The 24,504-nt window shown below is 38.1% G+C and overlaps 1 long non-coding RNA gene across 2 annotated transcripts in view; it reads right to left on the bottom strand.

Annotated features, from left to right (window-relative positions):
* Positions 1-388: 388 nt before the first annotated feature.
* The window catches only part of LOC308619333, a 132,732-nt gene continuing 108,616 nt past the window's right edge, over positions 389-24,504 (bottom strand). For both annotated transcript variants that reach the window (XR_014016153.1, XR_014016154.1), the window contains one exon: positions 389-977. This is a non-coding gene — a long non-coding RNA (uncharacterized lncRNA). The remainder of the gene's footprint in view (positions 978-24,504) is intronic.

Raw genomic sequence — 24,504 nt, forward strand, 5'->3', positions numbered from 1 at the left:
TCATGAATCTACTCTACATTTTTGCTTTTGGTTACCATGAGGGGTAATATAAAACATCTCCTTGATAAATTGCTATCAGCATAAAATGTAGTTTTATCTTTATTCACCTATAAAGTCTCCATCCTTTTACTCTTCTCCATTTATATAATTGATATCAAAATTTGCCTCTTTATGTTGTATATTTGTTAACAAATTATAATAACTGTAGTTGTTAATACTTTTTTAACCTTTATACTATATACTTAAGATACCATTCTAATATAGAAAAACAGTTTTCAGATTCTGTCTGTATTTTTCCTTTATCAGACTGTTGTGTACTTTCATATGTTTTCATGTTATTAATTAGCATCTTTTTATTTCAATTCAAGGAACTCCTTTCGGAATTTCTTGCATGGCAAATCTAATGTTGCTGAACTCCCTTAGCTTTTGTTTAGGAAAACCTTTATTTCTCCATATATCAAGGGTAATTTGGCCAGATAAAGTATTCCTGGGTGAAAATGTTCATTTTCAGCACTTTGAATATGTCATTTCACTCTCCCCTGGTATGTAGAATTTCTGCTGAGAAATCCACTGATAGCCTAATAGGGGTTCCTTTGTAGGTTACATTTCTTTTTTCTGGCTGCCTGGTGAGCTGGGGTAGGACAGGTTCAACAACTCCTTTGGATGCACAGTCCTTTCTGAGGTCTTATTTATTTTTGGATGCACAGGTAGGCTAGAAACCTCAAGGATCCATTGGTGTAATGTGCGGAGGCACTTTTGTTTCATTATGGACATTTAATGTTTTGCTTAAAAAAGAAGAGGGAAAATGATTTATGCCACATGATGCTGACATTAGTCCTTTGGAATGCCCGTTTCTTTGATCAATCATTCTCTGGTAGATAGTCCAGGGTAGGGGTTCTGTGAAATAATGCTGCAGAGCGCTCTTTGGTTAAACTTCAAAACAATCTTCCTTCATCAGGATCTTCTCGGGAGTGAGCCTGTTTTAAAGAAAAGGTAAGATTATTAGAAAGACTTCAGTTGATATCTATTCAAATTTGTGGTGTGAGCCCATGCCTTCTATTTATGCCATGTGGAAACCTTCAAACTCTAATGGAATCTATTTTTACTGTATGGATACACCTTATGTCATGCTGAATTGCACACAGGGTGTGATATATGTATATTAGAAAGGGTAACTATCAGTGAACTAGGTATTGATACCAACCACTAACAAACAGTCCATAAAGTAACATGGAAAGAAAAAGGGAAGCAAAAAGAAAAGCCATCAATGAAAGGAAAATGTAACAAGTTTAAATTTTTAAGAAACTATAAAATATGGTTTATGAAGTTAAACTTGTATTTTTATAAACTTTAAAATGTTGATAATCATGTCCTGTTCTCTGTATGTAGAGTACCAACTTCTAAAAAATTTATTTGTTTGTTTATTTTTGGCTGCATTGGGTCTTCGTTGCTGTGAGCAAGCATTCTCTAGTTGTGGCGAGTGGGGGCTACTCTTCATTGTGGTGCGTGGGCTTCTCATTGCAGTGGTTTCTCTTGTTGCAGAGCTCGGGCTCTAGGTACATGAGCTTCAGTAGTTGTGGCATGCAGTCTCAGTAGTTGTGGTGCACGGGCTCCAGAAAATTAGAAAAATAACATGGTGTGTATACTTTTGCCCCAGGGAACTGAGAAACTCAAGTTACATGTACTAAGATGAATACAAGGAAACATATCCAGAATCAGTTGGGGATAGGACTAATTACACCAGGGACTAAATGTATTCCATTAGATTACAGTAATGCTAGGGGTGTGTGTGGGTGTGGGTGTGTGTTTAAGTACCAAAATTAGCCCCTGCTTTAACTAAAGGAAACATTATTAGTTTAAATAAAAGTATGTCCTCTGGGAGGGGGAAGGGTAAGCTGGGACGAAGTCAGAGAGTGGCATTGACATATATACACTACCAAATGTAAACTAGATAGCTAGTGGGAAGCAGCTGCATAGCACAGGGAGATCAGCTTGGTGCTTTGTGACCACCTAGAGGGGTGGGATAGGGAGTGTAGGAGAGGGACACAAGAAGGAGGGGATATGGGGATATATGTATACGTATAGCTGATTCACTTTGTTATACAGCAGAAACTAACACAACATTGTAAAGCAATTATACTCCAATAAAGATGTTAAAAAAATTTTTTTTTAAGTAATGTCCTCTGGAACCAGTAGGTCACTCTCCAAACTTAGTTTTCAGCGGGGGCTTGTTTAAATGATGCTTACAGCACAGCAAGTCCTGTGGGTGGGAGGCCTCTAAGCAGGTTGTAATAAACGTTTTTAATGGAAAATTTGAGGCCCCTCTATTAAGAAAAGAGAGATGTTTGTGTAAGTTGTGTGTTGAGGAGCTGCATGATGGAAAATCTTCTCATTGTTTACTTTTTGCCAACATTTTGGGTTCTTTTAAAGCACTTTATTTAGGTATGTTTGACATGTAATTATATCTTCAATGTATTCAATGAAATAAGACTGGAGATAATTATACATCCATGGATACATGGATAAGTATACATCCATGGTGGATACATATCACCACCATCAAGTATATAGACATTCATCACCTGCCAAAGTTTCCTTCCACACAGTTTTTTTTTTTTTAGGGTAAGAACACTTATTATAATATCTACTTCTTAGCGAGTTTGAAGTATACAATACAGTACTGTTAGCTTAAACACTCTTGTTGTTTAATAGATCTCCAGAATTTATATATGTGAAACTTTGTACCTTTTAACCATCACCTCACCTCCTCATTTCTCACTATCTCTATTCCCTGGCAACTACCATTCGACTCTGTTTCTTTCGTGTTTGACTATTTTAGATTCCATTTATAACTAAGATCATGCAGCATTTGTCTTTCTGTATCTGGCTTATTTTCACCCAGCATCATGCCCTCCAGTTCCATCCAAGTTCTTGCAAATGGTAGGATTCTCCTGTTTTTTTTAGGCTTAATAATCCATTTTATGTATATACTACATTTCTTTATCCACTTATCAATGAGAATTTAAGTAGTTTCTGTTTTGGCTACTGTGAATAATGATGCAATGAACATGGGAGTACAGATATCTCTTCAACATCCTGACTTCAATTCTTTTAAATTCCCAGAAGTGATATTGATAGATCATGTAACAGTTTTTTAAATGTTTTGAAGAAACTGTTTTTTCCTAAAGGTTTTACTAATTTTCATTTCCACAAACAGTATACAAAGTTTCCCTGTCCACCACCATCATTATCTTTGCTTTTTGATAATAGCCATTCTAACAGGTGTGAGTTGATCTCCTGTTTGTGTGTGTGTGTGTGTTCCTGTTGATTAGTGATGTTGAGTATCTTTCCACGTATCTGCTGTTCATTTGTATGTCTCCTCTGAGAAATACCTACTGAGGTCTTCTGCCCACTTTTAAACTGGGTTAAATGTTTTCTTTCGTTTACCTGTTGAGTTGTATGAGTTGATTACGTATTTAGGATATTAACCCCTTATCAGATACATTGTTTGCAAACATTTTCTCCCATTCCATAGATTGCCTTTCCCTTTTTTGATTATTTCTTTTGCTGTGCAGAATATTTCTAGTTTAATGTAGTCCCACTTTAGTTTTGCTTTCTTTGCCTGAGAGTTTAGCAACATAACCAAAAAATCATAGCCAAAACCAACGTCAAGGAAATTTTTCTGTATGTTTTTCCTAGGAGTTTTATGGTTCAGGTCTTATGTTTTAAGCCTTTAATCCATTTCAGATGATTTTGTGAATGGTGTCAGTTAAGTGTCCACTTTCATTCTTTTGTATGTGGATATCCAAGTCTTTCCAACACCGTTTATTGAAGAGACTATCCTGTCCCCATTGTGTATTCTCAGCACCCTTGTGAAAGATTAGTTGACCATATATGTAAGGGTTTATTTCTAGGCTCTCTATTCTGTTCCAATGGTCTATGTGAGTATTTTTATGACAGTAGAACACTTTAAAAAATTTTCTATATCTTTGTTACACACCTGAAACTCACACAACATTGTAAATCAAATATACTTAAATTTTTTAAAAAATAGGTTAAAAAATTACTATGGCTTTGCAATATAATTTGAAATCAGGAAGTGTGACGCCCCTGACCTTGGTTCTTTGTCAAGTTTGCTTTGGCTATTTGGAGTGTTTTACAGTTTCATATAAAGATTTAGGATTTTTCTATGGATGTGAAAAATGCCATTGTAATATTGAAAAGGATTGTTGTGATCTGTAAATCACTTTTGGATAGCAGGGACATTTTAACAATATTAATTCTGTCAATCCAAGAACTCAGGATAACTTTTCATTTACTTGTATCCTCCTAAAACGTTGTATAGTTTCCAGTTTACAGATCTTTCACCTCCTTGGTTAAATTTATTCCTATGTAGTTTATTCTATTTAAAGTTTTTGTAACTGAGAAAGATTTCTTAAATTATTGTTTATAATGTACATTTTAGTGTATAGAAACACAACTTATTTCTGTATATTGATTTTCTATTCTGCAACTTACCATATTCATTCATTAGATCTGTTTTCGGTGGAGTCTTGGGTTTTTTCTTCATAAAACATCATGTCATCTGCAAACAGACAGTTTTACTTCTTCCGTTCTGATCTGAACGCCTTTTATTCCTTTTTTTCTTGCCTAACTTATCTAGCTAGGACTTCCAGTACCATATTGAACAGAAGTGGCTAGAGTGAGCATCTTATCTTGTTCATGCTCTTAGAGGAAAAGCTTTCAGCTTTTCACTGTCCAGTATAATGTTAGCTGTAGGCTTGTTATACAAAACCTTTATTATGTTGAGGTGCACTCCTTATATGCCTAATTTCTTCAGAGTTTGTATCATTAAAGGATCTTGCATTTTGTCAAATGCTTCATCTCCATCTATTGTTATAATATATTCTACATTCTGTTAATATTTACTTACAAATGTCAATCCATCCTTGCGTTCCAGGCATGAATCCCACTTGATCATGGTGTACAATCCTTTTAATGTGCTGCTGAATTAGGTTTGCTAGTATTTGGAAGATTTTTGTGTCTATGTTCATTAGGGCCTATAATTTTCCTTTCTGGTCCTTATACGGCTTTGGTATCAGGGTAATGCAGGCCTCTTAAAATGATTGTGGAAGAGTTCTTTCTCAATTTTTGAAGACTTTGAAAAGGATTGGTATTAATTCTTCTTTAAATGTTTGGTAGAACTCACCACTCTAGCCATCTGGTCCTGGGATTTTTCTTTGTTGGGAGGTTTTTTTTTTTTTTTTTGCAGTGCACAGGCCTCTCACTGTTATGGCCTCTCCGGTTGCGGAGCACAGGCTCCGGACGCGCAGGCTCAGAGGCCATGGCTCACGGGCCCAGCCACTCCGCGGCATGTGGGATCCTCCCTGACCAGGGCATGAACCCGTGTCCCCTGCATCGGCAGGCGGACTCTCAACCACTGCACCACCAGGGAAGCCCTGTTGGGAGGTTTTTGACTAATGATTCAACATCCTTATTCTTTATTGGTCTGTTCAGACTTCTTTTTCGTGACTCAGCATTAGTAGGTTTCCAGGAATTTATCCATTTCTTCATTGTCCATTTCAATAAATTATTTCAATTTGTTGGAATATATTTTTTATTGTAGTCCCTTATGACCCTCTGTATTTCTGTGGTATCTGTTGTAATTTCTCCTTTTGTTTATAATTTTGAGTATTCTCTTTTTTAGTTCAGCTAAGTGTTATTTTTGTCTATTTTTTTAAAAAGCCAACTTTAAATTTTGTTGACCTTTTCTATTTTTCTAATCTTTATTTCATTTATTTCTCCTCTATTATTTCCTACCTTCTGCTAATTTTGGACTGAGTTTATATTTTTCTAGCTTCTTAAAGTGTAAAGTTTTTGTGTTTTAGTAAAAGTATTTGGGTTTTTTCTTAATGTAAGTGTCTATCATTATAAACTTTCCTCTTAGAATTGTTTTTGTTGCATTCTATAAGTTTTGGTATGTTCTGTTTTCATTCTCATTCTTTACAAGATACTTTTCAATTTCCCTTTTGATTTTTCTCTAACCCAGTGGTTGTTCAAGAGTATGCTGTTCAATTTTAACCTACTGTGAATTTTCAGTTTTTCCTTGTTATTCATTTCTAGTTTCATACCACTGTAGTTGAAGTTATTCTGTATAATATAAATCTTTTGAAATTTGTTAAGACTTATTTTATGGCTTAACATATGATCCATGCTGGAGAATGTCCTGTGTGTGCTTGAGAATGTGTATTCTGATACTGTTGCATGGATGTTCTGTATAGTTTGTTAGGTCCACTTTGTCTATAGTGTTGTTCAAGTCCATTTTTTTCCTCATTATTCTGTCTGGATGATCTATCCATTGCTGAAACTGATGTATTTAAGGTCCCCTACTATTATTGTATTGCTGCCTATTTCTCCCTTCAGTTCTGTTAATATTTAGGTATTTTGGTACTCAGCTATTTGGTTTTTATACCCTCATGATGAATTGCCCCATTATCATAAATATAATGACCTTCTTTGTCTCTTGTGACAGCTTTTGACTCATACTCTATTTTATCCAGTATAATTATGACTACCCTGCTCTCTCTTATTAACATTTGCTTGGAATAACTTTTTACATTCCTTCGCTTTCCCCTGGATGTGCCCTTCAAGCTAAAGTGAGTTTCTTATAGGAAGCATATAGTTGGCTCTTGTGGTTTGTTTTTTTAAAACCCATTCAGTCATTCTTTGTTTAGGTTGGAGAATTTAATCCATTTACATTAAATAATTATTGATAGATATGGACTTATTTCTTTCATTTTGTTATTTTCTTACTCTTTTTTTGCTACTGTTTTGTTGTTCCTTTCTTGCCAGCACGTCGAGGGGTGATGAATTCCTTCAGTTTTTATTTGTCTGAGAAAGACTATCTCTTTCCTTTGAAAAGATTATTTTCTGGGTATAGTCTTCTTGGTTGAAAATTTTTTCTTTCAGTATTTTGAGTATATCATGCCACTTTCTCCTAGACTGCAAGGTTTTGCTGAAAAATTTGCTGATAGTTTTATGGGGGTTCTCCTATATATGACACGTAGCTTTTCTATTACTATTTTCAAAATTCTCTGTCCTTGACTTTGACAATTTGATTACAATATGTCTCCGTGTAATCTTCTTTGGGTTGATTCTATTTGGGGTCATTTGAGGTTCATTAGTCTGCTTGTCCATATTTCCTCCCAAGATTTGGGAAATTTTCAACCATTTTCCCTTTAAATAAACATTTCCTTTTTCTCTCTCTGGGACTCCCATAATGTGCAGCAGTTCTTTGATGGTATTCCATAAATCATGCAAGATTTCTTTTCTTTATTCTCTTTTCTCCTCTGCTTGGATGATTTCAAATTACTTGTCTTCGAGTTCACAGATATTTTTCTTCTGCTTGATTGAGTCTGCTATTGAACCTCTCCATTGCATTTTTCATTTTATTTATTGTATTCGTCAGCTTCAGAATTTCTGTTTGGTTCATGTTATAACTTCTCTTTGAATTTCTCATTTGGTTCGCATTGTTTTCCTGATTCCATCGAGCAGTCTGTGTTTTCTTAAAATTTACTGAACTCCTTTAAAAGAGTTATTCTGAAGGTTTTGCAAAGCAGTTTATAGATCTCCATTTCTTTGGGGTCAGTCAGTGGAAACTTAATGTGTTTTTTTGGTAGTGTCATATTTCCCTGATTTGTGTGTGTTACTTGTGTCCATGCATCTGAAGGGAGGGCCCCCTCATACAGACATTATGGTCCAGTTTCAGTACAGAAAGACCTTCACTTATGATTGGGTGTGAGGGAACCAGATGCATGGGGTGCAGCAGCTCCAGGCCCAACGGGGGCACATTGGTGACTCTCACTCCTGGGGAGGTGCAGCAGTTAGACTCTGGGCATCTCCATCAGCTGGCATCAGCACTGGCAAAGACTTCACCAGTCCTGACTGAGGGAGGCCATGGTGATGACTAGGGCTTTTAAGTCCTTGGTGGCAAAGGACACTGAGAGTCTCCTTTTCTCCTTCTCCCTGCACGGGGAACTCACTGTGGAAGGGAGCTGTCTTTGCACTGGGGTCTGGGCACATGCGTGCCCTGACCTAGGCAGCACTAGGACTGGAGTGGATGGGTGTGGTGGCCCAGGCCCCAGGTATGCACAGTAGTGGCTCCAGCTCTCAGGAGAGTGCCCCAGTGAGGACTACAGGGAATTACATTGGCTCAGGTCAGTATCGTGAAGGCGTATGGGAGTCCTCAGTGGCAAAAGCTGTGGGTGTCCACAGTGATGCCATGGGTTACTGCAGGCCTATGTCATTAAAGGCTCTTTCAGTCCCCCTGTTCTCCTTTTCCCTCAAATGAGGAAGTAGTGGCTGAGGGGAATCCCTCATGGCACTGAGCAATACCAGCTTGGAAGATAGGTTGATGCTAGTAGAGTGCTTCCTACACTTTTTATATAACTATCCTCAATGTTTGTGCTTCATCGGTCTGATGCAGCATTTTAATTGGAATCCAGAGCTCTCCAAGAGAGATTTTTGACATACAAGAGGTATTTTTTGACCTACATAGTTATATTGTTTTCATGGGAGTATGAGGGTTAGGACCTCCTGGTCTGACATCTTGCTGACATCATTCTCTTTAATCATAATTAAGTTTCATGCCTTATGGTTATAAGATCTGTGTCATAACTGAATCTTGTTGTGTTGCTTGCTTTGTCTCTTCAGCTTGGTTTCTTGCCTTTGGGTATGCCCTGTTACATTTGGTTGAAAGACAAACATGTTCTATCAGATAATAGAAACTGATAAGTTCTCACACCTGATTTATGTTAATTATGTTGAACTGTCTAAGAGTTTGGCTTTGTTCATGTTTCCTGCAGACTTAGGTTCCATAAACTCCAAATTCAACCAGTGTTTGTTTTTTTTTTTTCTGTCTCCCCTCTTGACTTTGAGCTTCTTCAAGTACTCCTCTTTAGAAAGTGTCAGTTTTTTGCAGCTCTTTCAGCTGTAATCCACTATTGTTATACTGAAGCTCTGTTGATGTGGTGGTAAGATGAATGGGGGGGGAGGCACCCTATTATCTAATTAAATCCTTTCTTTTGTGTCTGTGACCTTCACAAGCATTTTTTCCTGTATAGCCCTCTACCCCTTAGGTGAGATAGGGATGCTAGCATCTAGAGTGAGAAAATACCTTTTTCTCAATTGGGATAAAGTTCTGGCAAAGTCTTTTACCCTGGAGTATAGACCTTTGTATGGAGAAGATTCTGGGTATATATCGCTTTCCAGAGCCATGAGAGGATCTTTCTCTGGTCTTTACTCTGAGAACCTGATGTGTTTCCCTAAGGTACAGCCCATGTCTATGTGGGATCTTGCCTAAGACTATGGCATCTAGGAGTTTTCTCACTCTCACTTTAGCTCACACACAGTTCCAGAAATTCCTCAACATTATCATTTAAGTGTTCCTACCAGTTTATAATTCCAGTAATAAATAGGCTGCATAGATATGCTCCAAGTAAGCATATCTTGGCTGTAACTCTGGACCTATCTTTCTGTCAAGATTCAGGTTCTGGTTTCTCTGAATACTCAGTTCTCTGATGGGTACAAGGAAGTTGTTGATTTTCAGTTTGACTGCCTTATTTTTCTTGTGGTTACTTCCAAGTTCTTTACATGGTGGTTTTGAAATCAGAAGTCTTCTCTTTCTTCAAGTATTTTTTGTCTGCATTAGTATTGATCCTCTCCTTCTGTGACTCCAATGACATGAATATTAGACTTTTGATAATTTACCACGTGTCCCTTAGGCTCTGTTCATTTTTTTTTTTTTAGTGTTTTTACTAAAAAACAGATTGGATAATTCTTAGTAAACCATCTGCAAGTTAATTGACTCTTTCCTCTGCTATTTCCATTCATTTCCTCCAGTGAATATTTTTACTTCTGTTATTGCATATTTTCCCCTGGATTAGAGATGTCAGGTCATGATTTCTGTTTAGACTCAATTTGACTAAGTAGCGCTAGTTTGCTTTTCAGAATGTCTATACCAATCTACGTTTCCACCAGAAGTATATGAGGATGCCTATATCCTTATATGTCTACCAACATGGGGTACTACAGATTTCCTATTTTTGCAAACCTAATAGGTATAAAGTATTATCTTTTTATTTTTTATAAATATTCTTCTTTCTTTTTGCCCTTTCCAAATTAAGATATAATTTATATACAATAAAATGAATACATTTAACCAAACAGTTTGTTTTGACATACATGTACACTTATGTAAGAAGGTCAGGCTCAATAATTAGAACATTTTTATAACCTCAGAAAGTTTCCTTAACCTTTTCCAGTTCATTCCCCATCCAGGGCAACCACTGTTATGATTTTTTTATTGGAATATATTTGATTTACAACGTTGTGTTAGTTTCAGGTATACAGGTATAAGTGAATCAGTTATTCTTTTCCCATATAGGTCATTACAGAGTATTGAGTAGAGTTCGCTGTGCTATATAGTAGGTCTTCATTAGTTACCTATTTTATATATAGTAGAGTATACATGTCAATCCTAGTCTTCCAATTTATCCCTTGTCCCTGCTTTCCTCTTGGTAACCATAGGTTTGTTTTCTACATCTGTGACTCTATTTATGTTTTGTAAATAAGTTCATTTGTTTCAGTTTTCAGATATAAGTGATATCATATGATATTTGTCTTTCTCTGTGTGATTTACTTCACTCAGTATGACAATCTCTACGTCTATCCATGTTGCTGCAAATGACATTATTTCATTCTTTTTTAGGACTGAGTCATATTCCACTGTATATATGTACCACATCTTCTTTATCCACTCCTCTGTTGAGGGACATTTAGGTTGCTTCCACATCTCGGCTATTGTAAATAATGCTGCAATCAACATTGGGTTGCCGGTATCTTTTCAAATTATGGTTTTCTCCAGATATATGCCCAGGAGTGGGATTGCTGCATTATATATTAGTTCTTTATTTAGTTTTTTAAGGAACCTCCATACTGTTCTCCATAATGGCTGTACCAATTTAGATTTCACCAATAGTGTAGGAGGGTTCCCTTTTCTCCATACCCTCTCCAGCATTTATTGTTTTGTAGATTTTTTGATGATGGCCATTCTGACCAGTGTGAGGTGATACCTCATTGTAGTTTTGATTTGCATTTCTCTAATAACTAGTGATGTTGAGCATCTTTTCATGTGCTTTCTGGCCATCTGTATGTCTTCTTTGGAGAAGTGTCTAGATATTCCACCCACTGTTATGATTTTTGTCACCACCAGATTTATTTACCCTGTACTTAAACTTTATGCAAATAGAATCTTGCATTGTTCTTTGTGTGCAAGGCTTCTTTTGCTTAATATAAGGTTTCTAAGATTCACCTAAATTGATATATTTACCTCTATTCATTGCTTTTGATTTTGGAGTATTCTGCACAATTTGCTTACCCATTCATCTGTTAATGGACATTTAGGTTTTTTCCAGTGTGGAGTATTATGAATAAAAGTGTTATGAATGATGTACAGTCTTTTCACATTTTCATTTTTTATAGGCATCTTCACAGATTCATAGTGAAAGTGTACACTTAACTTTGGGATAGCTTCTTGTAAAGTTTTTCAGAGTGGTTGTAACACTTCATACTCTCAAAAGAAGTGTATGGGAGCCTCAGATGCTCTACACCCTCATCAACACTTGGTATTGTCAGTCTTTCTAATTTGGGCTATTCTATGAGCAGGCAGCAGAATTTCAGTGTGGTTTTATTTTCACTTTTCCTAATAATGTTGAGAACTTTCCATGTGCATATTAGCAGTTTGTATATCTTATTTATGAAGAATGTGTTCAAATTATAATGTTTCACTGGTTTCACCTATTTATTACTGATTTGAAGTAGTAATTATATATTCTGAATACATGCCCTTATAAAGATATATATATCACAAATATTTTCTCCTAGTCAGTGCCTTGTCTTTTCATTTTATTAACATTGTATTTTCATGATCAGAAATTTTAAATCTTGATAAAGTAAATTTATGCAGATTTTCTTTATTGTTAGTACATTAGCATCCTGCTAAAAAAAATTCTTCGAGTACTCCAAGGTCACAAAAATATCCTTTTATGTTTAATTCTACATTATGTTGTTTTAGCCTTTACATTTAATTTTATGATCCATCTCAAATTAATTTGTTTACAGTTTGAAATATGGTGAAAGCGAATTTTTTTTTCTCAAATGGACATCTAGTTAACAGGTAATTGAAAAGAATTTTCTTTTCCTGCTGAATTATATTGGCGACACTGTCAAAATCAACTGGCCACGTGTATTTCTGGGCTTTGTATTATGTTACATTAATCCATATGTCTATGCTTACAAGTAAACCAGACTGAATTGATTCCAACAAACTTAAAAGACTGGAAATCAGGTGGTGTAAGACCTCTGACTTTTAAAGATTCTTTTGACAATGCTGAGATTTAAAATTTTCTATATAATTTTTAGAACAGGCTTGCCAATTTTTATTAGAAAGGCTGTTTGGATTTTATTCACTGAATCAATAGACTGGTTTGAAGAGTACTGACATCTTAACAGTACTGAGTCTTCCAATATGTAACCCTGGTATATTTCTCCACTTATTTAGATTGTCTTTAATTTCTCTTAACAATGTCTTGTAAATTTCAGCATCCAGCTTTGTTTTTAGAGTGACACTGGCCTCATAAAGTAAGTTAAAATACTCCTTTCTCATCTATTTCATGAAAGAGTTTTTATAAGACTGTTCTTTATTTCTTAAAACTTTTGATAGGTTTCACTGGTAAAAGGATCTTATCCTAGAATTTTACTTGTAGAAAGTTTATAAAAGCAGTATTTCTTATTGGTATAGGCCAATTCAGATTTCTTTTTCATCTTCTCTCAGTTTTCATAAGTTGGGTTTTCACAGAATTTATCTATTTCATTTAAGTTGTTGGATTTAATGACATGGAGTTGTTCAGATTACTCTTTTTTTTTAGTTTCTGTAGAATAATTAATGGTTCTTGTTTTATTCCTGATATTAGTAATGTTTTTGTCCTTTTTCCTCAATCAATCTTGGTAGTCTTATAAATTTTACTAAACTTTTAAAGAGCCTACTTTTCTTTGATTCCCTGTTCATTTTTTATTTCATTGATCTCTGGTTTATCTCTACTTCCTTTGGTTTTATTTCATACTTGAAGTTCTTTTTCTATTTATCTTCTTTGTTCTTACTCCTTTATTTCTCCTATCTTATTTTGTATTGAATGAGCGCAAAAATTTTTCTAAGCATTTTGAACTTTGTAAACATTCATACAAAGTTGCAAGAATTTATGATTGAGGAGGAGGAAAGATGGCAGAGTAGAAGGATGTGAGCTCACCCCTTCTTATGGAAACACCAAAATCACAACTAACTGCTGAACAACCATTGACAAAATAAATGCTGGAACCTACCAAAAAAGATACCCTACATCCAAAGACAAAGAAGAAGCCACAACAAGATGGTACGAGGGGCACTATCACGATAAAATCAAATCCCATACACACCAGGTGGGCAACCCCAAAACTGGAAGATAATTACACCACAAAAGTTCTCCCATAGGAGTGATGTTCTGAGCCCCACGTTGGCTTCCCAGCCTGTGGGTATGGCAACAGGAGGAGGAGTCACCAGAGTCTGGCTTTGAAGGCCAGCAGGGTTTGACAGCAGGAATTCCACAGGACTGGGGTAAATAGAAACTCCACTCTTGGAGGGTGCATGTGAGGTCTCGTGCACATCAGAAACCAGAGAAAAAAGCAGCGACCTCATAAGAGATTGGGCTGGACTTAACCTGTGAGTGTTGGAGGGTGCCCTGTGGAGGCGGAGGGGGGGCAGCTATGGCTCACTGTGCGGACAGGGACACTGGAGATTCACATTATAGGGGTCTCAGAAGGAGAAGAGAAAGGACCTGAAAAAATATTTGAAGAGATAATAGCTGAAGACTTCCCTAACATGGGAAAGGAAACAGTCATCCAAGTCCAGGAAGCACAGAGAGTCCCAGGCAGGATGAACCCAAGGATGAACATGCTGAGACACACAGTAATCAAACTGACTAAAGACAAAGAAAAAATATAAAAGCAACAAGGGAAAAACAACAAATACATAGAAAGGAACTCCCACAAGGTTATCAGCTGATTTCTCAGCAGAAACTCTGCAGGCCAGAAGGGAGTGGCACAATATATTTAAAGCAATGAAAGGGAAGAGCCTACAACCAAGAATACTCTACCCAGCAAGGCTGTCATTCATATTTGATGGAGAAAACAAATGTTCTGCAGACAAGCAAAAGCTAAGAGAATTCAGCACCACCAGACCAGCTTTGTAACAAATGCTAAAGGAACTTCTCTAGGCAGAAAAGGTAACAACTATAAATTTAAAAATTACGAATGGAAGAGCTCACCAGTAAAGACAAACATACAGTAAAGGTAGGAAATTATCTGCCCACAAATATGATATCAAAACCAGGTACTGTGAGAAGAGGAGAGCACAAATGCATGATATTGGAAATGCATTTGAAACTAAAAGACCAGCAACTTAAAAGAATCTTGTTTATGTACAGACTGCCATATCGGAACCTCATGGTAACCACAAACTGAAACTCTACAGTAGGTACACACAAAAAAGAAAAAGGAATCCAAACACAACACTAAAGTTGGTCATCAAATCACAAGAGAAGAGAACAAAAGAGGCAGGGAAGAAAAAACACCAACAAAAACAAATCCAAAACAGTGAACAAAATGGCAATAAGAACATACATATCTATAATTACCTTAAATGTAAATGGATTAAATGCTCCACCCAAAAGACATAGACTGGCTGAATGGATACAAAAACAAGATCTGTATATATGTTGTCTACAAGAGACCCACTTCAGATCAAGGGACACACACAGACTGAAAGTGAGAGTATGGAAAAAGGTAGTCCATGCAAATGGAAATCAAAAGAAAACTGGAGTAGCAACACTCAGACAAAATAGACTTTAAAATAAAGACTGTTATGGGACTATCCTGGCAGTCCAGTGGTTAAGACCCCGTGCTTCCAACGCAGGGGGCAGGGGTCCCATCCTTGGTCAGGGAACTAGGATCCCACATGCCACACAGCACAGCCAAAAAATAAAATGAACGTTTTTTTTTAAAAAAAAGACTGTTACAAGAGACAAAGAAGGACACTACATAATGATCAAGGGATCAATCCAAGAAGATATAACAATTGTAAATATATATGCACGCAACATAGGAGCACTTCAATACATAAGGCAAATACTAACAACCATAAAAGGAGAAATCAACAGTAACACAGTAATACTGGGGAACTTTAACACCCCACTTTCATCAATGGATAGATCATCCAGACAGCAAATCAGTAAGGAAACACAGGCCTTAAATGACACATTACACCACATGGACTTAATTGATATTTATAGAGCACTCCATCCCGAAGCAGCAGAACACACTTCTCTAATGCACATGGAACATTCACCCCAATTGATCACATGCTGGACCACAAAGCAAGCCTTCACAAATTTAAGAAAATTGAAATCATATCAAGCATCTTTTCCGACCACAGTCCTATGAGATTAGAAATTAACTACAAGAAAAAAACTGTAACAACACAAACGCATGGAGGCTAAACAGTATGCTACTAAACAACCAATGGATCACTGAAGAAATCAAAGAGGATATCAAAAAATACCTAGAGACAAATGAAAATGAAAGCATGATGATCCAAAACCTATGGGATGCAGCAAAAACAGTTCTAAGAAGGAAGTTTATAACAGTACAATCTTACATCAGGAAATAAGAAAAATCTAAAATAAACAACCTGACCTTACACCTAAATGAACTAGAGAAAGAAGAACAAACAAAACCAAAAGTTAGTAGAAGGAAAGAAATCATAAAGATCAGAGCTGAAATAAATGAAATAGAAATGAAGAAAACAATATCAAAGATCAATAAAGCTAAAAGCTGGTTCTTTGAAAAGAAACAAAGTTGATAAACCTTTAGTGAGATACATCAAGAAAAAGAAGGAGAGGGCTCAAATCAATAAAGTTAGAAAAGAAAAAGGAGAAGTTACAAGGGACACCACAGAAATACACAGGATCATAAGAGGCTACTACAAGCAACCATATACCAATAAAATGGACAACCTACAAGAAATGGACAAATTCTTAGAAAGGTACAATCTCCCAAGACTGAACCAGGAAGAAATAGAAAATATGAACAGACCAATCACAAGTACTAAAATTGAAACTGTGATTTAAAAACTTCCAACAAACAAAAGTCCAGGACCAGATAGCTTCGCTGGCAAATTCTATCAAACATTTAGAGAAGAGTTAAAACCTATCCATCTGAAACTATTCCAAGAATATCTGAGGAAGGAACAAGCTCAAACTCATTCTGAGGCCACCATCACTCTGATACCAAAACCAAAGATACCACACACACACACAAGTTACAGGCCAATATCACTGATGAACAAAGACACAAAAATCCTCAACAAACTCCTAGCACACCAAATCCAACAATACATTAAAAGGATCATACACCATGATCAAGTGGGATTTATCCCAGGAATGCAAAGATTTTTCAATATCCACAAATCAATCAGTGTGATACACCACATCAACAAATTGAAGAATAGGCCCGGAGGAAGATGGCGGAAGAGTAAGACGCGGACATCACCTTCCTCCCCACAGATACATCAGAAATTCACCTACACGTGGAACAACTCCTACAGAACACCTACTGAACGCTGACAGAAGACCTCAGACCCCCCAAAAGGCAAGAAACTCCCCACATACCTGGGTAGGGCAAAAGAAAAAAAGAATAAACAGAGACAATAGGATAGGGACGGGACCTGCACCAGTGGGAGGGAGCCGTGAAGGAGGGAAGGTTTCTACACACTACAAGCCCCTTCGCGGGCGGAGACTGTAGGTGGCGGAGGGGGAAAGCTTCGGAGTAGCGGAGGAGAGCACAGCAACAGGGGTGCGGAGGGCAAAGCGGAGAGATTCTGGCACAGAGGACCGGTGCCCTCAGGCACACACCAGCCCAAGAGGCTTGTCTGCTCGGCCGCAGGGGCGGGCGGGGCTGGGAGCTGAGGCTCGGGTATCGGCTTTCAGTCGGAGCGCAGGGAGAGGACTGGGGCTGGCGGCAGGAAGAGAGCCTGAAGGGGTTAGTGCACCACGGCTAGCCCGGAGGGAGTCCGGGGAAAGGGTCTGGAGCTGCTGAAGAGGCAAGAGACTTTTTTCCCTTTTGTTTCCTGGTGCGCGAGGAGAGGGCATTAAGAGGGCTGCTTGGGGAAGCGCCGGAGACAGGCGCGAGCCGCGGGTAAGGCGCGGACCTCGGAGACGGGCGTGGGACGCTGGGGCCGCCGCCGCAGCCGCCGCCGCCGCCGCCCCCGCCCCTGTGTGCGAGCGCGGGTCACTGTCCGCCCCGCCCTCCGGGGGGCCTGTGCACCCCGCCACTGCCGGGGTCCCGGGACCCAGGGACGGCTTTCCCGGGAAAGCGCACGGAGCGCCACGGGATGCTGCAACGTCACGCCGGCCTCTGCCGCCGCAGGCCCGCCCCACACTGCGCGCCCCTCCCTCCCCTTGGCCTGAGTGAGCCAGAGCCCCCGAATCAGCGGCTCCTTTAAACCCGTCCTGTCTGAGCGAAGAACGGACGCCCTCCAGCGACCTACGCGCAGAGGCGGGGCCAGGTCCAAGGCTGAGACCCGGGAGCTGTGAGAGCAGAGACAGGGAAATCTCTCTGTGCAGCCTCAGAAGCAGCGGATTAAAGCTCCACGGTACATTTGATGTGCCCTGCGTCTGTGGAGTGCATGAATGGACAGCGAATCATCCCAAATTGAGGAAGTGGACTTTGAGGACAAGATTTAAGACTTTCCCCCCTTTTCCCCTTTTTACAACGAATTATCCCAAATTAAGGAGGTGGACTTAGAGAGCAAGATTTCAGACTTCTCGCCCTTTTCCTCTTTTTACAACGAATTATCCCAAATTGAGGAGGTGGACATGGAGAGCAACATTTTTGATTTTTCCCCCTGCTCTCTTTTTGTGAATGTGTATGTGTAATCTTCTGTGTAAGATTCTCTCTGTATAGCTTTGCTTCCACCATATGTCCCAAGGTTCTATCAGTCCGTTTTTTTTTCAATAATTACTTTTTAATTTTAATAACGCTACTATATTTCATACTTTTTTCTATTTTACTTTACCTGCTCTTTCTTTTTTTCCTACCTTCCCATCCTCCCTCCCTCCCTCCGCTCCTCCTTTCCTTCTTTTCTTTCCTCCCTCCCTCCCACCCTTCTTCTTTCCACTTTCTTTTTCTTTCCTTCCTCCCTCCCTCCCTCCTGTCTTTCTTTCTTTCTTTCCTTCCTTCCTCCCTCCCTCCCTTCTTCCATTCACTCATCCTTTTGCTTTCATTCCTCCCTCCCTCCCTCCTTTCTTTCCTTCTTTCTTTCCATCCTTCCTCCCTCCCTCCCTCCTTTCTTTCTTTCTTCCGTCCTTCCTTCTTTTCTTCCCTTCTTCCTTTCTTTCCCTCTCTCTTTCTTCTACTAATTCTTTCTTTCTACTTTTTCTCCCTGTTATTCTGAGCCGGGTGGATGAAAGGCTCTTGGTGCTGCAGCCAGGAGTCAGTGCTGTGCCTCTGAAGTGGGAGAGCCAACTTCAGGACACGGGTCCACAAGAGACCTCCCAGCTCCACATAATATCAAGCAGCGAAAATCTCCCAGAGATCTCCATCTCAACACCAGCACCTAGCTTCAGTCAACGACCAGCAAGCTACAGTGCTGGTCACCCTATGCCAAGCAACTAGCAAGGCAGGAACACAACCCCACCCATTAGCAGAGAGGCTACCTAAAAACATAATAAGGCCATAGGCACCCCAAAACACACCACCAGACGTGGACCTGTCCACCAGAAAGACAAGATCGAGCCTCAACCACCAGAACACAGGCATTAGTTCCCCCCACCAGGAAGCCTACACAACCTACTGAAACAACCTTAGCCACTGGGGACAGACACCAAAAACAACGGAAACTACGAATCTGCAGCCTGCAAAAAGGAGACCCCAAACACAGTAACATAAGCAAAATGAGAAGACAGAAAAACACACAGCAGGTGAAGGAGCAAGATAACAACCTACCAGACCTAACAAATGAAGAGGTAATAGGCAGTCTACCTGAAAAAGAATTCAGAATAATGATAGTAAAGCTGATCCAAGATTCTATTTCCAAGATCCATGATCTTGGAAATAGAATAGACAAAATGCAAGAAACAGTTAACAAGGACCTAGAAGAACTAAAGATGAATCAAGCATCGATTAAAAACACAATAAATGAAATGAAAAATACTCTAGATGGGATCAATAGCAGAATAACTGAGGCAGAAGAACGGATAAGTGAGGTGGAAGATAAAATAGTGGAAATAAATGATGCAGAGCAAAATAAAGAAAAAAGAATGAAAAGAACAGAGGACAGTCTCAGAGACCTCTGGGACAACATTAAATGCACCAACATTCGAATTATAGGGGTCCAGAAGAAGAAGAGAAAAAGAAAGGGACTGAGAAAATATTTGAAGAGATTATAGTTGAAAACTTCCCTAATATGGGAAAGGAAATAATTAAGTCCAGGAGGCACAGAGAGTCCCATACAGAATAAATCCAAGGAGAAATACGCCAAGACACATATTAATCAAACTGTCAAAAATTAAACACAAAGAAATCATATTAAAAGCAGCAAGGGAAAAACAACAAATAACACACAAGGGAATCCCCATCAGGTTAACAGCTGATCTCTCAGCAGAAACTCTACAAGCCAGAAGGGAGTGGCAGGACATGATTAAAGTGATGAAGGAGAGAAACCTGCAACCAAGATTACTATACCCAGCAAGGATCTCATTCAGATTTGATGGAGAAATTAAAACCTTTACAGACAAGCAAAAGCTGAGAGAGTTCAGCGCCACCAAACCAGCTTTACAACAAATGCTAAAGGAACTTCTCTAGGCAAGAAACACAACAGAAGGAATATACCTACAATAACGAACCCAAAGCAATTAAGGAAATGGGAATAGGAACATACATATCAATAATTACCTTAAATGTAAATGGACTAAATGCTCCCACCAAAAGACACAGAGTGGCTGAATGGATACAAAAACAAGACCCATATATATGCTGTCTACAAGAGACCTACTTCAGACCTAGAGACACATACAGATTGAAAGTAAGGGGATGGAAAAAGATATTCCATGCAAATGGAAATCAAAAGAAAGCTGGAGTAGCAATTCTTATATCAGACAAAATAGATTTTAAAATAAAGACTATTAGAAGAGACAAAGAAGGACACTACATAACGATAAAGGGATCGATCCAAGAAGAAGATATAACAATTGTAAATATTTATGCACCCAACATAGGAGCACCTCAATACATAAGGCAAATACTAACAGCCAGAAAAGGGGAAATCGACAGTAACACAATCATAGTAGGGGACTTTAACACCCCACTTTCACCAATGGACAGATCATCCAAAATGAAAATAAATAAGGAAACACAAGCTTTAAATGATACATTAAACAAGATGGACTTAGTTGATATTTATAGGACATTCCATCCAAAAACAACAGAATACACATTTTTCTCAAGTGCTCATGGAACATTCTCCAGGATAGATCATATCTTGGGTCACAAATCAAGCCTTGGTAAATTTAAGAAAATTGAAATTGTATCAAGTATCTTTTCCGACCACAATGCTATGAGACTAGACATCAATTACAGGAAAAGATCTGTAAAAAGTACAAACAAATGGAGGCTAAACAATACACTACTCAATAACGAAGTGATCACTGAAGAAATCAAAGAGGAAAGTTAAAAATACCTAGAAACAAATGACAATGGAGACACGACGACACAAAACCTATGGGACGCAGCAAAAGCAGTTCTAAGGGGGAAGTTTATAGCAGTACAATCCCACCTTAAGAAAGAGGAAACATTTCGAGTAAACAACCTGACCCTGCACCTAAAGCAATTAGAGAAAGAAGAACAAAAAACACCCCAAAGTTAGCAGAAGGAAAGAAATCATAAAGATCAGATCAGAAATAAATGAAAAAGAAATGAAGGAAACGATAGCAAAGATCAACCAAACTAAAAGCTGGTTCTTTGAGAAGATAAACAAAATTGACAAACCATTAGCCAGACTCATCAAGAAAAAAAGGGAGAAGACTCAAATCAATAGAATTAGAAATGAAAAAGGAGAAGTAACAACTGACACTGCAGAAATACAAAAGATCATGAGAGATTACTATAAGCAACTCTATGCCAATAAAATGGACAACCTGGAAGAAATGGACAAATTCTTAGAAATGCACAACCTGCCAAGACTGACTCAGGAAGAAATAGAGAATATGAATAGACCAATCACAAGCACTGAAATTGAAACTGTGATTAAAAATCTTCCATCAAACAAAAGCCCAGGACCAGATGGCTTCACAGGCGAATTCTATCAAACATTTAGAGAAGAGCTAACACCCATCCTTCTCAAACTCTTCCAAACAATATCAGAGGAAGGAACACTCCCAAACTCATTCTACGAGGCCACCATCACCTTGATACCAAAACCAGGCAAGGATGTCACAAAGAAAGAAAACTACAGGCCAATATCACTGATGAACATAGATGCAAAAATCCTCAACAAAATACTAGCAAACAGAATCCAACAGCACATTAAAAGGATCATACATCATGATCAACTGGGGTTTATTACAGGAATGCAAGGATTCTTCAATGTATGCAAATCAATCAATGTGATACACCATATTAACAAGTTGAAGGAGAAAAACCATATGATCATCTCAGTAGATGCAGAGAAAGCTTTCAACAAAATTCAACACCCATTTATGATAAAAACCCTGCAGAAAGTAGGCATAGAGGGAACTTTCCTCAACATAATAAAGGCCATATATGACAAACCCACAGCCAACATTGTCCTCAATGGTGAAAAACTGAAACCATTTCCACTAAGATCAGGAACAAGACAAGGCTGCCCACTCTCACCACTCTTATTCAACATAGTTTTGGAAGTTTTAGCCACAGCAATCAGAGAAGAAAAGGAAATAAAAGGAATCCAAATTGGAAAAGAAGAAGTAAAGCTGTCACTGTTTGCAGATGACATGATACTATACATAGAGAATCCTAAAGATGCTACCGAAAAACTACTAGAGCTAATCAATGAATTTGGTAAAGTAGCAGGATACAAAATTAATGTGCAGAAATCTCTGGCATTCCTGTACGCTAATGATGAAAAATCTGAAAATGAAATCAAGAAAACACTCCCATTTACCATCGCAACAAAAAGAATAAAATATCTAGGAATAAACCTACCTAAGGAGACAAAAGACCTGTATGCAGAAAATTATAAGACACTGATGAAAGAAATTAAAGATGATACAAATAGATGGAGAGATATACCATGCTCCTGGATTGGAAGAATCAATATTGTGGAAATGACTCTACTACCCAAAGCAATCTACAGATTCAATGCAATCCCTATCAAACTACCACTGGCATTTTTCACAGAACTAGAACAAAAAATTTCAAAATTTGTTTGGAAAAACAAAAGATCCCGAATAGCCAAAGCAATCTTGAGAACGAAAAACAGAGCTGGAGGAACCAGGCTCCCTGACTTCAGACTATACTACAAAGCTACAGTAATTAAGACAGTCTGGTACTGGCATAAAAACAGAAAGATAGATCAGTGGATCAGGATAGAAAGCCCAGAGATAATCCCACGCACATATGGCCAACTTATCTTTGATAAAGGAGGCAGGAATGTACAGTGGAGAAAGGACAGCCCCTTCAATAAGTGGTGCTGGGAAAACTGGACAGGGACATGTAAAAGTATGAGATTAGATCATTCCCTAACACCATACACAAAAATAAACTCAAAATGCATTAAAGACTTAAATGTAAGGCCAGAAACTATCAAACTCTTAGAGGAAAACATAGGTAGAACACTCTATGACATAAATCACAGCAAGATCCTTTTGGACCCACCTCCTAGAAAAATGGAAGTAAAAACAAAGATAAACAAATGGGACCTAATGAAACTTCAAAGCTTTTGCACAGCAAAGGAAACCATAAAGAAGACCAAAAGACAACCCTCAGAATGGGAGAAAATATTTGCAAATGAAGCAACTGACAAAGGATTAATCTCCAAAATTTATAAACAGCTCATGCAGCTCAATAGCAAAAAAACAAACAACCCAATCCAAAAATGGGCAGAAGACTTAAATAGGCATTTCTCCAAAGAAGATATACAGACTGCCAACAAACACATGAAAGAATGCTCAACATCATTAATCATTAAAGAAATGCAAATCAAAACTACAATGAGATATCATCTCACACCAGTCAGAATGGCCATCATCAAGAAATCTAGAAACAATAAATGCTGGAGAGGGTGTGGAGAAAAGGGAACACTCTTGCACTGCTGGTGGGAATGTGAATTGGTACAGCTACTATGGAGAACAGTATGGAGGTTCCTTAAAAAACTACAAATAGAACTACCATATGACCCAGCAATCCCACTACTAGGCATATACCTTGAGAAAACCATAATTCAAAAAGAGACATGTACCAAAATGTTCATTGCAGCTCTATTCACAATAGCCCGGAGCTGGAAACAACCTAAGTGTCCATCATCAGATGAATGGATAAAGAAGATGTGGCACATATATACAATGGAATATTACTCAGCCATAAAAAGAAACGAAACTGAGCTATTTGTAATGAGGTGGATAGACCTAGAGTCTGTCATACAGAGTGAAGTAAGTCAGAAAGAGAAAGACAAATACCGTATGCTAACACATATATACGGAATTAAAAAAAATGTCATGAAGAACCTAGGGGTAAAATGGGAATAAAGACACAGACCTACTTGAGAATGGACTTGAGGATATGGGGAGGGGGAAGGGTAAGCTGTGACAAAGCGAAAGAGAGGCATGGACATATATACACTACCAAACGTAAGGTAGATAGATAGTGGGAAGCAGCCGCAGAGCACAGGGGGATCAGCTCGGTGCTTTGTGACCGCCTGGAGGGGTGGGATGGGGACGGTGGGAGGGAGGGAGATGCATGAGGGAAGGGATGTGGGAACAGATGTATATGTATGACTGATTCACTTTGTTATAAAGCAGAAACTAATAAAAAAAAACAAAAAAAACAAATTGAAGAATAAAAACCATATGATCATTTCAATAGATGAAGAAAAAGCTTTTGATAAAATTCAATACCCATTTATGATAAAAACGCTCCAGAAAGTGGGCATAGAAGGAAACTACCTCAACTTAATAAAGGCCATATATGACAAACCTAAAGCTAACATTATACTCAATGGTGAAAAGCTGAAAGCATTTCCTCTAAGATCAGGAAAAAGACAAGGATGTCCTCTCTTGCCACTTTTATTCAACATAGTTTTGGAAGTCCTAGCCATGGCAATCA

The sequence above is a fragment of the Mesoplodon bidens genome (assembly GCF_964165515.1).
Source record: "Mesoplodon bidens genome assembly, chromosome: 1".
In the NCBI taxonomy this organism is placed as follows: domain Eukaryota; kingdom Metazoa; phylum Chordata; class Mammalia; order Artiodactyla; family Ziphiidae; genus Mesoplodon; species Mesoplodon bidens.